The 21,720-nt window shown below is 38.2% G+C and overlaps 1 protein-coding gene across 7 annotated transcripts in view; it reads right to left on the bottom strand.

Annotated features, from left to right (window-relative positions):
• The window catches only part of nAChRalpha4 (nicotinic acetylcholine receptor alpha4), a 270,245-nt gene that overhangs the window by 217,846 nt on the left and 30,679 nt on the right, over positions 1 to 21,720 (bottom strand). The gene's annotated exons all lie outside the window — the stretch shown is intronic.

The following is a 21,720-nucleotide window of genomic DNA, read 5'->3' as shown; positions in this document are numbered from 1 at the left end:
TGGCAGAGCACGGGCAGATAAATGCAGACTGATCTATATTATATTTTATGTATGTATAAAGTTTTAATATGTTAAATACAAAAAATCATGTTAAGAAATAATGTAACGATATTTGAACTATCTCTAAGATGTTGACATTACAAGTTTAATAAAAAGTTTATTTAAAAAGTGCTAATGGATTCCTTGCTGAAAAAGATAAACTGAGAAGCCTTTTCTTTTTTTTCGCTGGTAAGTTACTAAAAACGTTACTAATTTAATAAGTAATTTAATTTAATTACTAATTAAATTAATCTAGAGCTAATTGTGGAAAGACATGATAGATCTTAACATCGGAAAAAAGCCAGGAGGTCTGCTGCATATGGCAAAATTTATAATTTGAAGGCTAAGGAGAAAAAGTTATCAACTGGTAAATAATTTATAATTGATTTATAATTGAAATTTATAATTTGAAGGCTAAGGAGAAAAAGTTATCAACTGGTACGCCCCTTCAAAGGTTTAAAATAATTTCCCAAATACATTTTCTGGTAATATGGCTGATGTTCAATAGTCAAGAGGTCAACGCAAAATTTGATCTTACTTTTGAGTGGCGCAAAAGTTTTTTTTTCTAGGACGATACAAGTGTAGCTACACTTAGCTTAGGAGGAATTGCCCATTCTTAAGCAGAATTGTGAACACAAATTGGTAATATTTTTTATACATTAATTTTGTTTTATTTAATGCATTTATTGAATAAATTCTTAGATTGTGGCAATTTTTTCTCTCATTTCGTTAAAAGGAAGTCAGAGTTTTATCTTACTTAAAACATTCCCTCAACAAAGCGAAGGTAAAAAGGCAATAATTACACTACCTTAAAACATGTTTTAAAACATTCACGATTAAATAGTATATTGATATATTTATATCGCAATATTAATTGACGTTATTTTCCACAGATAAAAAGGACGCACATGATTCACGCTATTCTAGTCCCCACCAAAAGGGAAAAACGTGGTGCTCAAGTCAAGTATACAATTCAAGATTCGAGGGTCAAATTTATTATATACCATAAATAAAGTCTTATGTGAAAGTAAGAACTGAAGAGAGCTATCAAAGAAAACAAATGTAAATGTAAAAATAATGTAAAAATATGTAAGTGTATGATGTAATATGTAATGTAAAATGTAGAAATAAAATTTCTAGAATTTAGAAAAGGTCACCTTTAATTTAAGAAATATTTGTATATATTGTAGAAAGGGTTTTCTTAATTTTAGGGCGCCTTGCCCTGGGGCTTAGAAAAAAATCGCCATGAAATCAAGACATTTCTTCCTTAGTTTTAGAAAAGTACTTTCTAAAACCTAGTAAAAAAAACCCTAAATTTAAGAAATCGTTTTCTATTTTTTAGAAATTTTTTTCTTATTTTAAGGGCAATTTGCCTTAGATTTTAGAAAGGAAACGCCATTAATTTTAGAAAAATTTACCCTAAATTTTATGGTGCGGTGCCGTTGAAGACAAAAATAGGACGAATTTCTTAATCTTAGGGTTAATTTTATTTTGAGTGTATGATGTCGCTTTAGAGCTGCTTAACACAAGGTGAAGTAATCGACGATCTTTCAAACTCTTTCAAAATGAAATAAACCAAATTTAATTCGCATATAAGACAGCTAGCTAGATCAGCAGATTACCAGCTACATCATTATACAGATGGTGTTGCAGAAAATGCGACGCAATATCAACTCAGTGCAAGTGAAAGGAAATGCAGTCTGACTATGAGTATTTGGATTCCATCCCATCGTGGAGTTCATCAAAGTCTTCCTCGAGCATGGTCCCAAACCCTATGGCAGGACGACGTAGGCCCTTAAACTCTAATTCTACTCTAAATTCAACGTCCGCTCCCGCCTCTCGTAGATAACGATCGCTTTCGTAATGTGGTACTGCTAGCCATCGCCAACATTCAACAACAATCAATGGACGCTCTGGTGTAGTATGCACATATATTGAATACCCACTGTACCGAGAGTACTTAAAGGGTGCGCACTGTAACACTTTGTTACAGTGTTTACATAATCCAAAGTCCTGGTCATAAACCCTAAGTGGCCGAAATATGAACCGATCGTTATGCCTTAGCCCGCACACAGAAAGTGCTAGTGTCAGCATAATCGTAACAAACGGTCAGCATATGCATACCCCTCGCGCCTCCACTTGAGAGCGCATAACAACGTATATTATTATATTCCTTTATATATAAGTACATACCCGTCTCTCTGCCGCCGCCTGCGAGCAGCGCTGCTACGAGACTTAGCCTTACTTAGACTTAAGAAATATTGTAAAAGAACATAGACATTTTGATCGTTGGAGCGGCACCTCAGCTGCTCCTTCCAAATAAAAACCAACCAAACTCAACTCTTGGTAATATCCTTCATCCTTCATCACACTGTTGTTTTTATGACTTGCCGAGCGCTGCTCGATTCTGGCTCGCATCTGCGAGTACCTCGAACGTTGGCTCGCAACGTTTACCTACGCTGTAACCTCAAGACTGGCGAAACAGTTCCAAAGATTCCAAAGATTTCTGTATCCGGCACAGGTGATGGGGGGTTCTCTAGTGATGGGTTTTCAGTGAAAGTCTGCTTGCAATCACAATTCTCAGACTATTCTACGCAATTAACAGCTATTAACAATTAACAGCTGTCATTAAAACAAAAACTTATCTTGGATAGGTTTCTTGTGGAGGCGGAGATCCTGATAAAGGAAATTTCCTTATGATAGACGAGCGGTCGTGACTAGGCAGCCCCCTAGGTCTGGATGACTAAAAAACTATAATTTGGACATGGATGCATTCGAAAAAAGCCGTCTTCTTATTTGTCTGTGCGAGCAATGCACCAGTTGGCTGAGGTGGATGATTTTCATTTGTAGGTAAGGCGCTAAAACATGATTTCCGTTTTGGAGGGAGTGGGCGTGCAAAATTTTGATACACACTTTATCAGAGTGGATACCTTAGGAGTCCATGTTCCATATAGGATAGTTCTATCTACTATAGTGTCCGAGATCCAAGTGTTAAAAATGTAGTAACAAAAATTGAATACTTCCCTCTCTTTCTTTCAAGCGAACGGTCGTGTTTTTCATGTGCGCACTGCGTTTTATTAAAAATATTGGTAAACCGGTGTTTACATACTTGTGAATTAATTGCATACTTGTGAATTTTAACAATCTTAAAGCCTAAACCGTATCGCTTCGCGAGTGCTGTGGTATATTTGGAGTCGAATTAATAATTTGCCTAAATTCTATTCCAAGCATAGCTCAGCTCTGCTTCTTCCCCGGCTTATCTGTATTTCTGCATTTCTCTTTTGCACTCTTTCAAAGATCCCGCTTCGGCTTCTTGTTCGGCACAGTGCACTATGGGGTTTTTGACCACTTTATGTCGCATTTAATCATTTTTTGAAAGTTCTCTGATTTAAAAAAATTAATGGGAATGTATTAAGAAAACATTAAACTATTATGCCTAATACTCAAAATATTAATTATTAGCACCATATGCTAGCATAATAGCTGCAAAGTCAGCTGTTGCATCCGAAAGTACGTGCGCTAAGTTTGCAATTTTCACATAGTGATTTGTGAAATTAGATTATTTGCTTAAAACTCCAATTAAAAAGAAAAATAGTAATGGAAACTGATTCACAGGTTTGTACTACATGTTAAATGTATTAACTGTATAAATTGTGCGTGTCTATACTAAAATTTTGTCATTTTATAGATGCACCTTAAGCTGAATTTTGGGAAACAAATTTAAACTTTGCGAAGAGTTTTGAAATAGAAGGAATAGAAAGTTTTCAATGCGTCCAAGTGTATGTTGTAGCGTTGTCAATACTGAGCAAAGGCTGTTAGTCTTATTGTGCACTTTTCTCCACTATTGGTGCAATTTGAATTTTTCTTAGATAACCTCACTTTCTCCAAAGCCGATTTGGTCGCTGCTTGGAACAGCGAAAGGGGGCGGGCTGAGCATCAAATGGCTGTACAATGTTTTTTTGAACGCCATACAAATATCAATGTGGATAATGCCGTTTTGAAAAAAAAAGTCTTTTTAGTCTTTTAGAGTCTTTTACTTCCAATTAAGGTAATTGAGATGCTTTCGTACGAATACGAAAATAATGTTTGTCTCGAAGATGACGAATTTAACGATTCCAGCTTGTTTTTTTTTGATAATATTGATATATTATAGAAAATAAAATAAATGAATAATAAGATTAATACTACTGTATGAAGGAATTTTTCTTTTTCAACTTTTATATGCATTTAAAATGGGTATGGAAGAACACTGAAATCCGGTATTTTAAGCTGATAGTTTCCAGGGAAAGCGTTATCCGATTTGGTTCAAAATTGCTATATCATATTAATGTAGCAACAAATATCAGCTCCTTAAATTTCATTAATTCATCTTTACTTTTACCAAATCGTTCCTATGGGAGCTATAGGATATAGTTTCCTGATCCGAACGATTTTCATACTTTTCATGTGCCTAGAATCAAATAATAAGGATTGGTAAAGTTTCATGTCGATATCTCCAAAACTGACCGAGTTATTAATTAATGCCACAAAAACAGGTCAAAAACCCCATAGTGCAGTGGTTCAAGGTATTGTGTTTTTTAACTTTTTAAATATTAATTTTTGTCTTATTAAATAAAAAAAAAAAAAATAAAAAAATAAAATGGAATTTAAACTGGTCTGTGCCATTAAGTCTTGCAACAAGACAATTTCCACATCCCAGCCTAGTATCCATTGCTGGTTATGTGAAAACGTCGTGCACGCCAAGTGTGCCGGTTTCACTGCATCGGTTTCGGATGCCATTTCCCGTAGGTCTGGGATACATTATTGTTGTGATAATTGTCGTGCTGTGCAAGGCGAAATGAGGTCGTTCATGAGACAGACCAAAAATGGATTTAAAGAGCTGATCACTGGTTTTCGTAAAATCAATGAACAGCTCTGTGCGCTGGACACTCAGTTTAGTGGCCTTCAGCTGCTAAATGAGTCCCCTAAGCGTAAGAAATCCGCTGTTTCTGATCCGCTTCAGCCTGCTCAGCCGACATTAATGCAGCCGCTTATATCTCTGGCCACCCCAAGGGCTAGAACTGAGAAAAATTCGTCCGAATTTCTCAGGGATAATGAGCAATTGACCGATATGTCCGCCATGGCATCCCTTCAAGTGATGCCACAGGTCCTAGGGAACGAAACCCCCATTACGTTCACCCAAAAGGGTATTCCACAGTCCGGACCACCGGCACCGACTGATGCTGCAGTTCTTGTACCTGCGACACCAAAACCCTTACAGGTGATTCCTCCATCGAAACATATATTTGTTTCTCGGCTTGCCCCTGATACTTCAGAGATTGATATCTCGGCTTATATCAAAGCCAAAACTAAAGCCGATATAAAGGTGGAGGACATACAAAAATTTAAATACAATTATACAAGGCGCACGTCTTCTTTCAAGATTCGTGTGCCCGCGCTGATGTTCAAGACGATTTGTTCTCCCAGTTTTTGGCCAGAGAATCTTTTCGTCCAAGAACATCAGCCTAGTTCCGTGAAGAAAAAAGTTAAAAAACCAGTGGGAGTGAGACTCCCCAATATCGGAACCACTGACCAACCCTCCACCTCTTCTTTGGCTACTAACCCAAAAAACTAGTTTCCTCATTAACTCTTACCTATCAGAATACTAGGGGGCTACGTAGCAAACTCCCCAAGCTATATTCTGATAGTTCTTTCTTTGCATCCCATATAATAGCATTTACAGAAACTTGGTTAAATCCGGAGATCTTTAGCTCCGAAGTTTTTCCAAGTAAGTACACCACTTTTAGACGGGATCGATCTCAGCGAAGAGGAGGTGGAGTCCTCATTTCGGTAGACTCTACTCTTGCTTCTGAAGAGGTGAAATCCCATGAGTTTGGTGACATAGAATTTATTTGCGTTAAAATCACTATGTCCGTTAAAGCTTTATACATTACATGTTCATATATACCTCCTATGTCTGAACCGCCTACATATTGGCAGCATTTGTCCGCCATTCGATACGTCTCTAATCTTATGACGGATCGTGACCAACTCGTAGCGGTGGGCGACTTTAATATCCCAGAATTAAAGTGGTCCAACGTCGATAACTCACCATCTTTGTCACTTATAACTTACCATGACTTCACCGCGGGCATGTTTGACATGTCCCTAGGTCAGATCAATCATGTTAGAAATTCGCTAGGTCGGCTCTTAGACTTATGTTTTGTATCTGATCCGGATGGTACCGCTCTCTCCAGAGCTTTTCCCCTTTCAACCCCAGAGGATCCATATCACCCCACGCTGGAGGTCTCAATCGAAACCACTCCTGGTATCGATCAGATGTCTCCGAGCGTGGTAAATAAGATTCGCTGTTTCCGTAAAGCTGATTTTCAAAAACTTAATAGCCTTATCGATACATTTGACTGGTCTGATATTCTGGCGTGCACTGATCTTAATGTCACTTTAGAAAAATTTTATTTTACTTTAAATACATTTTTTGACTCATGTGTGCCTTGGAAACATCCGTCCGCTTCAACAAATCCTCCTTGGTATACAAGGTCCCTCACTAACCTAAAAAATAAAAAAAATAAGCTTTTACTTAAATATAAAAAAACCTGCAGTAGTGTTGATTTCTCAAGATACCTACTAGCTCGGTCGAATTTTACCGTGCATAACGCTGAATGTTATAGGAATTATATTGACCGCTGCCGGATTCAATTTACTCAGGATCCAAAGCAGTTTTATAATTTTGTAAACACTAAGCGTAAACACGTATCTTTTTCACCCCTTCTTACGTTTGAAAATTCCTCTGCGACTTCTGATCAGGCCATTGCCGATCTATTCGCAGAATTTTTTCAAACAACTTATTCTCCTCCAAAATTGACTGATCAGCCTTACGCATATAACATTCAAGCAGCAAATCTTATTTTCTGTCCGTTTTTTTCTGAGAACAACTTATTATCTGGTCTTTTAAGGGTCAAACCCATTTGTTCGCCAGGCCCCGATGGAGTACCAGGCTGTGTGCTAAAATACTGTGCCAGGGCTCTGTGCAAACCTCTACTTAGACTTTTCAACTTATCTTTGGAAACCTCGATTTTTCCCCTTAAGTGGAAGGAATCATTTATAATTCCCCTACATAAAAAAGGGAAAAAGTCAGAGGCTGCCAACTACAGAGGCATCTCTAAGTTGTCGGCAATTCCAAAGTTATTTGAAAAATTAATTACCCCTCATTTGCAACACCTTTGCTCTTCGATTATCACTCCTTGTCAGCATGGCTTTATTAAGCGTCGCTTCACCACCACAAACTTATTGGAGTTGACATCGACTATTGGAGTAAGGGATATCAAACCGATGTAATTTACACAGACTTCAGCAAAGCATTTGATTCAGTTAATCACTCACTCTTGTTGAGTAAACTGAACATGCTGGGTTTTCCTAAAGACCTCTTAACGTGGATCTCCAGCTACCTAGATGGAAGGACACAAAAAGTTTTATTTAAAAACATTCAGTCCCGTCTGGTCCGTGCTACATCCGGCGTCCCTCAAGGAAGTCATCTTGGCCCGTTATTATTATTTCGCTTTTTATAAACGACTTGCCCCCTGCTTTAACGAACTCTCTAGTTCTTATGTATGCAGATGATGTAAAGCTTTGTCTTCAGTACAAATCCATCTCTGCCCAATGCAGTCTTCAGTCTGACCTTGATAACTTTCAAAAATGGTGTTTAGCTAATGATCTAATACTTAATGGATCTAAATGCAAACATATGTCTTTTTATCGTTCTTGCCCTCTGCAAGCTACTTATTCTGTTAATGGGATTGCCTTAGAAAAATTAACCCAGGTTAATGATCTCGGCATCCTATTAGACATCAAACTTAAATTTGCCGACCATATTTCCTTAATGGTTAATAAGGCCAAAGGAGTCCTTGGTTTTATCAAAAGGTGGTCAAAAGAATTTAGTGACCCCTATATAACCAAAACACTATTCATTTCTTTGGTCCGTCCTATACTGGAGTACGGTTCATGTGTCTGGAGTCCCCAATATGGAGTACATCAGGACCGCATAGAATCCGTACAAAAGAATTTCCTAACTTTTTTACTTAGAGGTCTAAACTGGGATGCAAATCTTCAACTTCCATCTTATAGTAGTAGACTCTTACTCATAAACTTACCTAGCTTAACAAATCGTAGGACAATGCTCGGTGTAGTTTTTCTGCATAACCTTATTAACAGGGATGTAGATAGCCAGCATTTACTAACACGCTTAAATTTTAACATTCCTAATAGAAGGACTCGAAAGTTTAGTCCTCTGTTCCTTAGCCGTTGTAGTTCGACATATGCACTGCATGACCCTTTTAGGGTATTATGTTCGAACTACAATGGTCTCTATTCTATAACATCTCTTTCTTGTCCCTCTAACTTAAAATATAGAATTTTAAATATTCTTACTAACTCCTCTTAGCTTAATAATTAACAAATAACTTAATATATTCTAACAAATCGTTTCTTGAGTGCCTCTCGGTCGTCTGGGCCTCTCAGCTTCATGATGAATACAGGAATGCTAGCTGATGCTCTTATTGATGCACAAGCCATTTCCAAATTCTAAAAGACCGGTAAAAAAAAAAAAAAAAAAAAAAAAAAAAAAAAATTGGGTTTATACGTTTGTAAATATCTTAAACATGTTGACTCCCAGGGCCGTAGCTAGAGCCTCGGGGGCCCTGGGGCAACAAGAAAATTTGGGGCCCCCTATACGGAAGTCTTTTGTCAAATTTTAAAGTACGCTTAGGGTTGTCTATGTGTGAAACGTTTGAATTTCCCGCGCGTATAGTGGTCGCGAACACTGTTCGATACCTCGATTGACGCGAATCAGCTGCTCAATTGAGGTGCTATTGACAAACAATAGGATCGGACAATTGCATAATTATTCTGCTTACAATTATATAATTGTTAACTTGCGCGATGAAACGTATTTATCCCAGCGGAGCGAAAAAAAGAGGGGCAAAATTAAACAAAAAGAGAATGAAGCAAAAAAGATTTCCGGGAAATTCGTTAAGTGGTTATCATCCACGCCTGCATCGTCTCTTGATACGGGAACTGTTCAAGGTATATGAATTGAAATAATCAATCAATTTATCCTATAATTCATCCCAAAATAATCCCGCTGGAATAAAGAAATAATTAAAATATTTCATAAATTATGAATGATCCAGGCTGACAATATAAAATTAATTATTTATACGGAATTTATATCCATTGGCCACAGAACCACAACCACTGCCAGAATCATCCCAAAATAAAAGAGATTACGAGGTTCCTTCGTTCGATGCGAGTAGCGCGAGCGCTATAACAAAAACAGATTCACTTCCTCCTATCAGTCCAAAAACAGGGAACACTTTTCCTGACGTCATTACGGACTCAATCATCAAACACGCTATTATTTCGTCTGGCCCAAAACAACCTCCGGGTCCTTTCCCAAAAGATGAAAAACAGGACGGACGCCTTTTCTCGAAAAATTTTTACGAGCGTTGTTTACGAGCAATGGCAAAAACACGGTACATCGGATGAGGTTCTTGAAGAGGATTTGAAGAAAAATCATAATTTTTGGCGCAAGATACTCGAAAGAGTTTTAGATGTCACGTTGATGCTTGCCACGTGCAATTTAGCTTTTCGAGGACAATGTCACAAATTCTTAGATAGTAATAAGGGAAATTTCTTGTCTGTAATAGAATTATTAGCAAAATACGACCCTGTCTTGAAAAATCTATTGGAGATGCCTGATCAATCCGTAACATACTTGAGCCCTTGTATTCAAAATGAACTCATTGCTCTTCTTGCTAAACAAGTTAATGATTCCATTGTTTCTGAGTTGCAAGAAGCTCTTTTTTTCTCGGGGATTATGGACACAACTCAATATAGTAGCAAGATAGATCAATTGAGCGAAGTTTTTCGTTAGGTTAAAATTGTGTCTGATGAGAGAGGAAAACCGTCCAAATTAGAAATTTTTGAAACTTTTACATCTTTCACTGAAGTAAGAGATCAATCTGCTGACGGCCATTCTAACCTCATCATATCATCGATTAAGAAAAAAGGATTGAATATTCAGAAATTGCTTGAACAAGGCTACGACGGCGCAGCCGTTATGAGTGGACGTTTAGGCGTTCAAAAAAAAATCACTAAAGTAGCACCTCATGCTTTGTTCGTTTATTGCGCCGCTCACAATTTGAATCTTGTGTTAAAAGATGCTGTTCGCGAAAATTCAGAAATCGCTCGTTTCTATGATATTGTACAAGATATTTACAATTTTTTCGGCAACAGTATTGTACGATGGCAAAATTTGCAAACACCTACAGAAGAAAAAAATGTCTCCAAAACAACCATAAAAACATTGAATCCCACACGTTTTTCAGGAACTCATGACTCGATTTACGCGCTGAAGAAAAGATTGCCTGATATTAGGAACAATTTTTTTTTTTTTTTTTTTTTTTTTTTTTTTTTTGGCGGTCTTTCAGAATTTGGAAATGGCTTGTGCATCAATAAGAGCATCAGCTAGCATTCCTGTATTCATCATAAAGCTTAGAGGCCCAGACGACCGAGGGGCGCTCAAGAAACGATTTGTTAGAGTATATTAAGTTATTTGTTAATTATTAAGCTAAGAGGAGTTAGTAAGGAAATTTAAAATTCTATATTTTAAATTAGAGGGACAGGAAAGAGATGTAATAGAGTAGAGACCATTGTAGTTCGAACATAATACCCTAAAAGGGTCATGCAGTGCATATGTCGAACTACAACGGCTAAGGAACAGAGGACTAAAGTTTCGAGTCCTTCTATTAGGAATGTTGAAATTTAAGCGTGTTAGTAAATGCTGGCTATCTACATCCCCGTTGATAAGGTTATGCAGAAAAACTACACCGAGCATTGTCCTACGATTTGTTAAGCTAGGTAAGTTAATAAGTAAAAGTCTGCTACTGTAGGATGGAAGCTGAAGATTTGCATCCCAGTATAGGCCTCTAAGTGCAAATATTAAAAAGTTCTTTTGTACGGATTCTATGCGGTCCTTATGTACTCCATATTGGGGACTCCAGACACATGAACCGTACTCTAGTATCGGACGGACCAAAGAAATGAATAAAGTTTTGGTTATATAGCGGTCATTAAATTCTTTTGACCACCTTTTAATAAAACCAAGGACTCCTTTAGCCTTATTAACCATTAAGGAAATATGGTCGGCAAATTTAAGTTTTATGTCTAATAGGATGCCGAGATCATTAACCTGGGTTAATTTTTCTAAGGCAATCCCATTAATGGAATACGTAGCTTGCAGAGGGCAAGAACGATAAAAAGACATATGCTTGCATTTTGATCCATTAAGTATTAGATCATTAGCCAAACACCATTTTTGAAAGTTATCAAGGTCAGACTGAAGACTGCATTGGGCAGAGATGGATTTATACTGAAGACAAAGCTTTACATCATCTGCATACATAAGAACTAGAGAGTTCGTTAAAGCAGGGGGCAAGTCGTTTATAAAAAGCGTAAATAATAACGGGCCAAGATGACTTCCTTGAGGGACGCCGGATGTAGCACGGACCAGACGGGACTGTATGTTTTTAAATAAGACTCTTTGTGTCCTTCCATCTAGGTAGCTGGAGATCCACGTTAAGAGGTCTTTAGGAAAACCCAGCATATTCAGTTTACTCAACAAAAGTGAGTGATTAACTGAATCAAATGCTTTGCTGAAGTCTGTGTAAATTACATCGGTTTGATATCCCTTACAAAAGCCGTCTATGACAAAGGATGTCAACTCCAATAAGTTTGTGGTGGTGGAGCGACGCTTAATAAAGCCATGCTGACAAGGAGTGATGATCGAAGAGCAAAGGTGTTGCAAATGAGGGGTAATTAATTTTTCAAATAACTTTGGAATTGCCGACAACTTAGAGATGCCTCTGTAGTTGACAGCCTCGGACTTTTTCCCCTTTTTATGTAGGGGAATTATAAATGATTCCTTCCACTTAAGGGGAAAAATCGAGGTTTCCAAAGATAAGTTGAAAAGTCTTAGAAGAGGTTTGCACAGAGCCCTGGCGCAGTATTTTAGCACACAGCCTGGTACTCCGTCGGGGCCTGGCGAATAAATGGGTTTTACCCTTAAAAGACCAGATAATAAGTTGTTCTCAGAAAAAGACGGACAGAAAATAAGATTTGCTGCTTGAATGTTATATGCATAAGGCTGATCAGTCAATTTAGGAGGAGAATAAGTTGTTTGAAAAAATTCTGCGAATAGATCGGCAATGGCCTGATCCGAAGTCGCAGAGGAATTTTCAAACATAAGCAGAGGTGAAAAAGATACGTGTTTACGCTTAGTGTTTACAAAATTATAAAACTGCTTTGGATCCTGAGTAAATTGAATCCGGCAGCGGTCAATATAATTCCTATAACATTCAGCGTTATGCACGGTAAAATTCGACCGAGCTAGTAGGTATCTTGAGAAATCAACACTACTGCAGGTTTTTTTATATTTAAGTAAAAGCTTATTTTTTTTATTTTTTAGGTTAGTGAGGGACCTTGTATACCAAGGAGGATTTGTTGAAGCGGACGGATGTTTCCAAGGCACACATGAGTCAAAAAATGTATTTAAAGTAAAATAAAATTTTTCTAAAGTGACATTAAGATCAGTGCACGCCAGAATATCAGACCAGTCAAATGTATCGATAAGGCTATTAAGTTTTTGAAAATCAGCTTTACGGAAACAGCGAATCTTATTTACCACGCTCGGAGACATCTGATCGATACCAGGAGTGGTTTCGATTGAGACCTCCAGCGTGGGGTGATATGGATCCTCTGGGGTTGAAAGGGGAAAAGCTCTGGAGAGAGCGGTACCATCCGGATCAGATACAAAACATAAGTCTAAGAGCCGACCTAGCGAATTTCTAACATGATTGATCTGACCTAGGGACATGTCAAACATGCCCGCGGTGAAGTCATGGTAAGTTATAAGTGACAAAGATGGTGAGTTATCGACGTTGGACCACTTTAATTCTGGGATATTAAAGTCGCCCACCGCTACGAGTTGGTCACGATCCGTCATAAGATTAGAGACGTATCGAATAGCGGACAAATGCTGCCAATATGTGGGCGGTTCAGACATAGGAGGTATATATGAACATGTAATGTATAAAGCTTTCACGGACATAGTGATTTTAACGCAAATAAATTCTATGTCACCAAACTCTTGGGATTTCACCTCTTCAGAAGCAAGAGTAGAGTCTACCGAAATGAGGACTCCACCTCCTCTTCGCTGAGATCGATCCCGTCTAAAAGTGGTGTACTTACTTGGAAAAACTTCGGAGCTAAAGATCTCCGGATTTAACCAAGTTTCTGTAAATGCTATTATATGGGATGCAAAGAAAGAACTATCAGAATATAGCTTGGGGAGTTTGCTACGTAGCCCCCTAGTATTCTGATAGGTAAGAGTTAGTGAGGAAATTAGTTTTTTGGGTTAGAGGCCAAAGAAGAGGTGGAGGGTTGGTCAGTGGTTCCGATATTGGGAAGTCTGACTCCCACTGGTTTATTAACTTTTTTTTTAACGGAACTAGGCTGATGTTCTTGGACGAAAAGATTCTCTGGCCAAAAACTGGGAGAACAAATCGTCTTGAACATCAGCGCGGGCACACGAATCTTGAAAGAAGACGTGCGCCTTGTATAATTGTATTTAAATTTTTGTATGTCCTCCACCTTTATATCGGCTTTAGTTTTGGCTTTGATATAAGCCGAGATATCAATCTCTGAAGTATCAGGGGCAAGCCGAGAAACAAATATATGTTTCGATGGAGGAATCACCTGTAAGGGTTTTGGTGTCGCAGGTACAAGAACTGCAGCATCAGTCGGTGCCGGTGGTCCGGACTGTGGAATACCCTTTTGGGTGACCCTAATGGGGGTTTCGTTCCCTAGGACCTGTGGCATCACTTGAAGGGATGCCATGGCGGACATATCGGACAATTGCTCATTATCCCTGAGAAATTCTGACGAATTTTTCTCAGTTAAGGCCCTTGGGGTGGCCAGAGTTATAAGCGGCTGCATTAATGTCGGCTGAGCAGGCTGAGGCGGATCAGAAACAGCGGATTTCTTACGCTTAGGGGACTCATTTAGCAGCTGAAGGCCACTAAATTGAGTGTCAAGCGCACAGAGCTGGTCATTGATTTTACGAAAACCAGTGATCAGCTCTTTAAATCCATTTTTGGTCTGTCTCATGAACGACCTCATTTCGCCTTGCACAGCACGACAATTTTCGCAACAATAATGTATCCCAGACCTACGGGAAATGGCATCCGAAACTGATGCAGTGAAACCGGCACACTTGGCGTGCACGACGTTTTCACATAACCAGCAATGGATACTAGGCTGGGATGTGGAAATCGTCTTGTTGCAAGACTTAATGGCACAGACCAGTTTAAATTCCATTTTGTTTATTATTATTATTTTTTTTTTTTTAATTTAATAAGACAAAAATTAATATTTAAAAAGTTAAAAAACACAATACCTTGAACCACTGTGCCAAACAAGAAGCCGAAGCGGGAGCTTTGAAAGAGTGCACAAGAGAAATGCAGAAAATATAGATAAGCCGGGGAAGAAGCAGAGCTGAGCTATGCTTGGAATAGAATTTAGACAAATTATTAATTCGATTCCAAATATACCAAAGCACTCGCGAAGCGATACGGTTTAGGCTTTAAGATTGTTATGATTCACAAGATTTAATTCACAAAGTATGTAAACACCGGTTTACCAATATTTATCAAAAACGCAGTGCGCACAAAAAAACACGACCGTTCGCTTGAAAGAAAGAGAGGGTGATTAGATTTGATGAAAGCACACGAGTTATTGGAAAATGAACACATTGAAGTTTCTTCCATGCGGCAATCATTCGAAGAATTTTTAAAGGAAGCATGCGATTTATGTTCAAAACTTGGCATCCCTTTACAGTTTTCAGAGAAAAAAGTGCGCAGAAAACGGAAAAAACATTTTGATGAACTATGTGTAGACGAAAGACTTTCGAATCCTAAGGAAAACTTCGCAGTGTTTGGATAAAAAACTGTTTTTTATCCTTTGGTGGACATAATTTGTTTCCAATTGAAGTACCGATTTGAAGGTATGAAATCTGTTCTGGATGTCTACAAAATTGTTCAACCAAAATTCATAATCAATGCCACTGACAAGGAAATTTCGTTAGAAGCCGAAAAATTCATGAAAAATTTCCGTGATCACATTTCTTCCACATTTCCATCGCAATTACTCTCGTTGCGTTCAGCGTTCAGAAAAAAAATCGGTCTGATTGATAGTGTGAAACAACTAGCTGAAGTGATCATAATTGAAAACAGTTCCTTAACGTCAAGTTACTCTGATGTATGCAAGTTAAATTGTTTGTAGTTCGGTGAATTAAAAAAATGAAAATTTTATTTTTTGATTTCACAACTTGGTGTTAAACCTTTATTTATTAAACGCAAAAATTACAAGACACTTTTGGTTTTTTCTTAAATACTTTTGTCAACCGTTCGCGGTCTCGGTCAAAATAGGACTGACTTCTTAATTCTAAATCTGATCCAAAGAACCTCGGCCATCAGTTGTGTTTAGATTAGAGGCTTAAGATGAAACTGTCGCATCTTATTGTGAAATTCGATTAAGCTGATCGATGCAATTTGGTGGGTACTTGAAACGCAAAAGGCGTAATTGATTGGGCTTCGGAGGGAAGCTGATGTTTACTTTTGATTTTGATTTGTTTATGGGGAACCGAGATCGCGCCTCAGAGCCAAAGACAAAGCCGAAGGCAAATGCAGAGTTTGAAAATATTGTTTATAAAATTCATAAGTGGAAAGCCATAAGTGGCCTGGATTTATGGGTTGGATAATTGAGCCAAAGATCAAGCCAAAGGCAAATGCAGAGATTGAAAATATTGTTTATAAAAGCCATATGTGGCCTGTATTTAGGGGTTGGATAACTTGCACTGCTTGTATGATGTTTCTGACACTTCCTGTCACAGTTGCAACGGCGGAAAGATCTTTTTCGAAATTGAAATTGATTAAAAATTATTTGAGAAGCTCTATGGGGCAAGAGCGATTGTGTGGATTGGCCCTATTATCGATTGAAAATGAGCGAGCAAGAAAGATCGATTTCAGCCAAGCCATCGACGAATTTGCGGCTTGCAAAGGGAGAAAGCGGCGTTTTTAATGGTATTTACCAAATGACATATGTTGAACTAAAGCGAAAACATGTTTTGTATATTATCTAGTAAAACTGTAAAAAATTTAGAATTTTTTTATTTTGTTAGACTATTGTGATCCCGGCGGGGCCCCTTCCCTTCGGGGGCCCTGGGGCACCGCCCCACCTGCCCCATGCTAGCTACGGCCCTGTTGACTCCTTTAAATATCGATTCGACTGAAATTTTTTCTCCGCATGAAACTCCGCATGAAAAAGAAGTACATGCAAAAAAATACTGTTAATCGGCAATTCGAACAACCAGTGCGAAAATAGAGACGTGATTGGCAAACCAGCAGATCAACAGCCAGGCCTCAATCCCTCGACCAGGCTCAACCTCGACCATAATAATGACATTGAAGCCTGGAAAAGACTACGGAAGTTCTACAAAGAAGCAATTAAGCCATCGTTATATGTCCTGTATACTACGGATTTTCCTAAGAACAAATTACTAACACTGACGTATTTAAAGAAACGAACAAAAGTGTAAACATGCAACCTTTACTTCTAATAGACAAACAGGCGCTTCACTTTCCCTAAAAAGCATACAGAATCCCCAAGCTAACGTACCTTGGCGTTGAAGTAACGCAGTTTGGTGTCCATCTTGGTAAATAACGAAATCCAAATGTAAAAAGTACATCTCGCTTGGGGATTGACTTGGGTTTCCAGCAGATCGCGCCAGCTACGCAACACCTCTGGATTGGTCAATACTACTGTTAGTTAGGTTACAAATAAAGCATTTGATAAACTTTTTGTTAGTCTCTTGAGTCTTACTTGCACAGCAAAAAAATGTGAATTTGGTGGAACCATCACGGGTGACTCATACCTGTCTTGTTGGCTCTGCAATAACTGCTCACATATTAAATGTGCTGGAGGAGGACACAATGGGATAAGGATAAGTGACCTTATCAACAAGAAAATTGGCCTGACATGGTCTTGCATCGCTTGTAGAGAAATTGAGTCAGAGATGCGGACTTTTATGAAACAGACGAGAAATGGTTTCCTAGATGTCCACAAGCAATTCTCGGCCCTTAATGAGCAATTCCTCGCTCTTGAAACTCAATTCCTTGGGCTAAAGTTGTTAAGTGAATCCCCCAGACGAAAAATTCCGAACAACAACCTGCTGACTTCTAAATTATTGAATACCCCTACATCCCATGCTGTACAAGTCGATGAATTTTCAACACCAAACATTTTACCGTCGCCTACTAGTCTACCTACTTATGCTGTTCCAGTACCAATGGACTTGATGAGCCTTCCTTCAGGGCACTCTAATATTCATCCCTTGCAAGAAGCGATCAGCGTACCAAGTACAAATCTCGAGCCACCTCTCATCTTGGAGCCTCCATCGTTGGACAACCCCCATCGTTGGACAACCTACCCTCTGCTCTAGCTGTGATGTCTCCAAGGCCTCTGGTTGGTGTGGCGCCTGAAGTTAGATCTTCTGGACTTACGCTGAGGGCGGTTGCTCCTCGTAAGGCCATTTTTGTTGATGATGTCAAGAGTCACCTGTTAAACCATCTTAAGGTAGCTCCTAATGAAATAGCTGTTTTTAAGTTTAACTTTAAGCATAAGCGTTCTATATCTTCTTTTAAAATAGTTCTACCTGATTCCTACCTTGAAAAAGCACTTGATCCTGTAGCTTGGCCTGAGCACAGTATCGTTCATGAATTGCTAGCAAAAGACGCTCAGAATCCTATCCCTGCAGAAACTGCTTCAAAAAACTGAATAACATAGTATTTTCCTGCTGCTATCAAAACGTTAGAAGTATTCTGGGTAAGCTGAGCCAGTTTTTTACAAAGAGTGCTTCTTTTGATTTTGATGCTATCGTGCTTACTGAAACTTGGCTTAACTCCTCTGTCTCTGATTATGAAATTCTTGTTTCCAAATTCATAGTGTTTCGATTGGATCGTCCAACTTTTGCAGGTGGTGTCCTCATTGCTGTTACTAATAAGTACCCTTCTGAAATTATTCCTTTCACGAACGAGTTCGGAATTGAGTTCATTGCGGTGAAAATTTTAACTGGCTCGTCTCATATTTTTCTGACCTGTTCCTACATTCCTCCCATGGCTGAAGATATTGTGTACTTTCACCATCTTGATGCCATTAGGTCTGTCTCTTCGTTGGCCAAGGACCGTGATTTAATCCTAATCATGGGAGATTTCAACCTTCCCATCATTTCCTGGATCCCGTCTGAGGTAGACAATTCCTTGCTTTCCAGTTGTCATAACGACTTTATCGATGGCTTAACCGATCTTGCCCTGCTCCAAATTAATCCAATTCATAACACTCATGGCAGATTTCTGGACCTTATTTTTTCTAATGTGTCATCCTCTGTGACAGTGATTCGGTCCCCGCCGCTATCGCTTCCTGAAGACATTCACCACCCTACACTATTAGCATCGGTGTTAATTGATGTGCCTCACAATGTTGCTTGCTTTAATGCTAAACCTCGTTTCGAATGCTTCAGAAAGACTGATTTTATTGCCCTTCGGAATCATTTAGCTGAAATCGATTGGAATTTTCTTTCATCTATAAACACAATTGAAGTAGCTACGGATTCGTTTTACGAAATAATTCATAATGCCTTGAACAAATTTGTTCCGGAAGTCCCTGTATCATTGTCTATAAAACCACCTTGGTATAATAAACACCTTTCTCGTCTTAAGAACAGGAAATCCAGAGCTTACAAAAAGTTTCTTAAGTCAGGATCGATGTGCCACCAGTCAAACTTTCTTTATGTTCGCAACCAGTTTATTATTCTCAACGATCTACTCTATAAGCAGTATATCAGGAATTGTAAGGTAAACTTTCGAAATGATCCAAGCTCCTTCTACTCTTTTGTCAATATGAAACGTAAATCAAATCTTTTTCCTCCTTCCCTATCATATAAAAATATTTCACATTCTTCTGAGCAAGATATTGCTAATCTCTTTGCGTCATTTTTTCAAACCACCTATTCGTCCGATTCATATAACCACAATTCTTCTTATCCTTATAAATTACCACATATAAACAACATTCACTTTACAAAATTTCGAATTCAGGATCTGTTCGAAGCTCTTTCAACAATAGATATATCATTCTCTGCTGGTCCTGACAATGTTCCTAGCTGTGTTCTAAGGTACTGTTCTGATATCCTTTGCTTTCCTCTCACTATCTTATTCAACTTATCCTTGGAGCTGGCATGTCTCCCCAAGAGATGGAATGAATCTTTTATTATTCCGCTTCATAAGAAAGGCTCTAAAGCACTTATTGAGAACTACCGGGGGACTGCTAAGCTATCTGCGATTCCCAAACTGCTTGAGAAACTGGTTACTTTCCAACTGCAACATTTTTGTAAAAGTATTATTTCCACTTCACAGCATGGTTTTGTCAAACATCGCTCTACCACGACTAACCTTCTTGAATTCACTTCGTTTATCCACAGAGGTTTTCTGAGCCGCATGCAAACTGATGTGGTGTACACTGACTTTAGTAAAGCGTTTGACTCTGTGAACCACCATCTCCTCCTTCATAAGCTGTGTCTTTTGGGGTTTTCTCCTCATATAGTACAGTGGTTGACCTCTTATCTATCGAACCGCACGCAGCGTGTTTTGTTTAAAAACAGTTCATCACAGATTATAAATGTTTCATCTGGTGTCCCACAAGGTAGTCACTTAGGACCTCTTCTGTTTGTTCTTTTTGTCAACGATTTACCTAGTGTTATAAACTATGCTACTACATTTATGTATGCTGATGATGTCAAGTTATGTCTTTCTTTCTCAGACCATTTCCTTCATAGACACTTGCAACTAGACCTTAACGAAGTCTTCTTGTGGTGCTCAAACAATCTCCTTTTGCTTAACTGCTCTAAGTGTAAGGTTATGACGTTCAATCGCAGTGTGCCTCACATCGTTTCGTACTCTCTTGGGAATAACGTCTTAGATCGTGTTTTCCTAATTAACGATCTTCGAGTAATTTTTGACAATAAGTTTTCCTTCAATGACCGCATATCACTAACAGTCAATAAAGCCAGAGGCGTGCTAGCTTTTATCAAACGTTGGTCTAAAGAATTTGATGATCCTTTCACAACTAAAACTCTATACGTATCGTTGGTTCGTCCTATCTTGGAATACTGTTCTAGCGTTTGGAGTCCGCAATACTTTGTTCACCAAAGGAGGATTGAATCAGTCCAAAAGCAGTTTCTGCTATTTGCGTTAAAAGGCTTAAACTGGGATACTGCCACTTCCCTCCCGTCGTACAATTGCCGGTTAAAACCGCTAAACCTACCTCCTATAAAAGAGCGCCGTACTTGTGCTGGGGTTATGCCGCTTCATGTGCTTATTCTTGGACAGGTTGACTCACAAGCACTTCTTGAAAAATTAATGTTTTCTGTGCCTAATAGAGTAACTAGATCATTTCGACCCCTTTGGTTACCGATTTCTAGATCTAATTTTGCGGAACACGATCCATTCCGCGTTATCTGTAAAAATTATAACTCGTTATCCCATTTAATGTCCCCTGAACTATCCCTAGATGTAATTAAATCCAAAATTATGGAATATCTTTTAACTTAATTTATCCTTACTCTTAGTTATAATAATATAGAAATAACAGTTCATTGTTAATAATAAATAAATATTAAATATTAAATGCTTAGGAAAACTACTCAAGGGACTACAAAATTTAAAAAAGAAAACTAAAAACTGAATTTTTATAAAGTAAAAAAATTTAAATAAAAATGAGATTTATTTGATTAAGCAAAAATTGTTAGAAAAAATTAACGTTTTTTACATTTTTTTATTTGTTCACATTGCTTGTTAAGTATTCCTTTAGCGTGCTTAGAAGGAAACAGAAAATTAGATCGGATGCGAATAAGCTTACTGTTTGCTCTTGTCTCTTAAAGTTTTTGTAAAAAATTACGTAATTTTGGTCTTAAAGTTAAAGTTATTTCCAGTATCAATGGGCCAGTGACTTCAAAAATACACACTGAGTTACGTGTCGATCAGTCATACGGCTGCATGAGTCACACACTACACATTTAATAGCCGAAGCCATCCTTTCTGAGGAGAAGATCACTTTCTATCTGTTTTTGCGAATTCCAGGATTGTATTGGGTCAGCTTCCCAATTAGTTTTAGGAATTGGAATTCCTATTCGTAGGGGCTTTGGGTTTTGGCTGAATGCTTCGATTGTGAGCCTCTAAAAAACAGGCTTGGCGGTTGATTGTGTTATATCTAATTCTTCCGGCGGTTGCAAGTTTGACGAGCGCTGAAACCATTTATTACAAATGAATGAGTATATTTAAAATATCTTAGATAATAATAATTAATTACGCACTCTCTTTCCTTCGCTATAAAGTTTCATCTCCTCTAGAATGCCTCCTTTGAGGCTTCTAACACCATTTTTTTTAGCGCGGAGCCAATAACGAAGCTTTAATCAAAATCTTGTTTTTAATCAATCCGGTTAAATATTCATCTGAT

The sequence above is a fragment of the Drosophila bipectinata genome, chromosome 3L, assembly GCF_030179905.1.
Source record: "Drosophila bipectinata strain 14024-0381.07 chromosome 3L, DbipHiC1v2, whole genome shotgun sequence".
Classification (NCBI taxonomy): domain Eukaryota; kingdom Metazoa; phylum Arthropoda; class Insecta; order Diptera; family Drosophilidae; genus Drosophila; species Drosophila bipectinata.
Note: the sequence above shows the minus strand (reverse complement) of the source record. Positions and strands in the feature narration are given on the sequence as shown.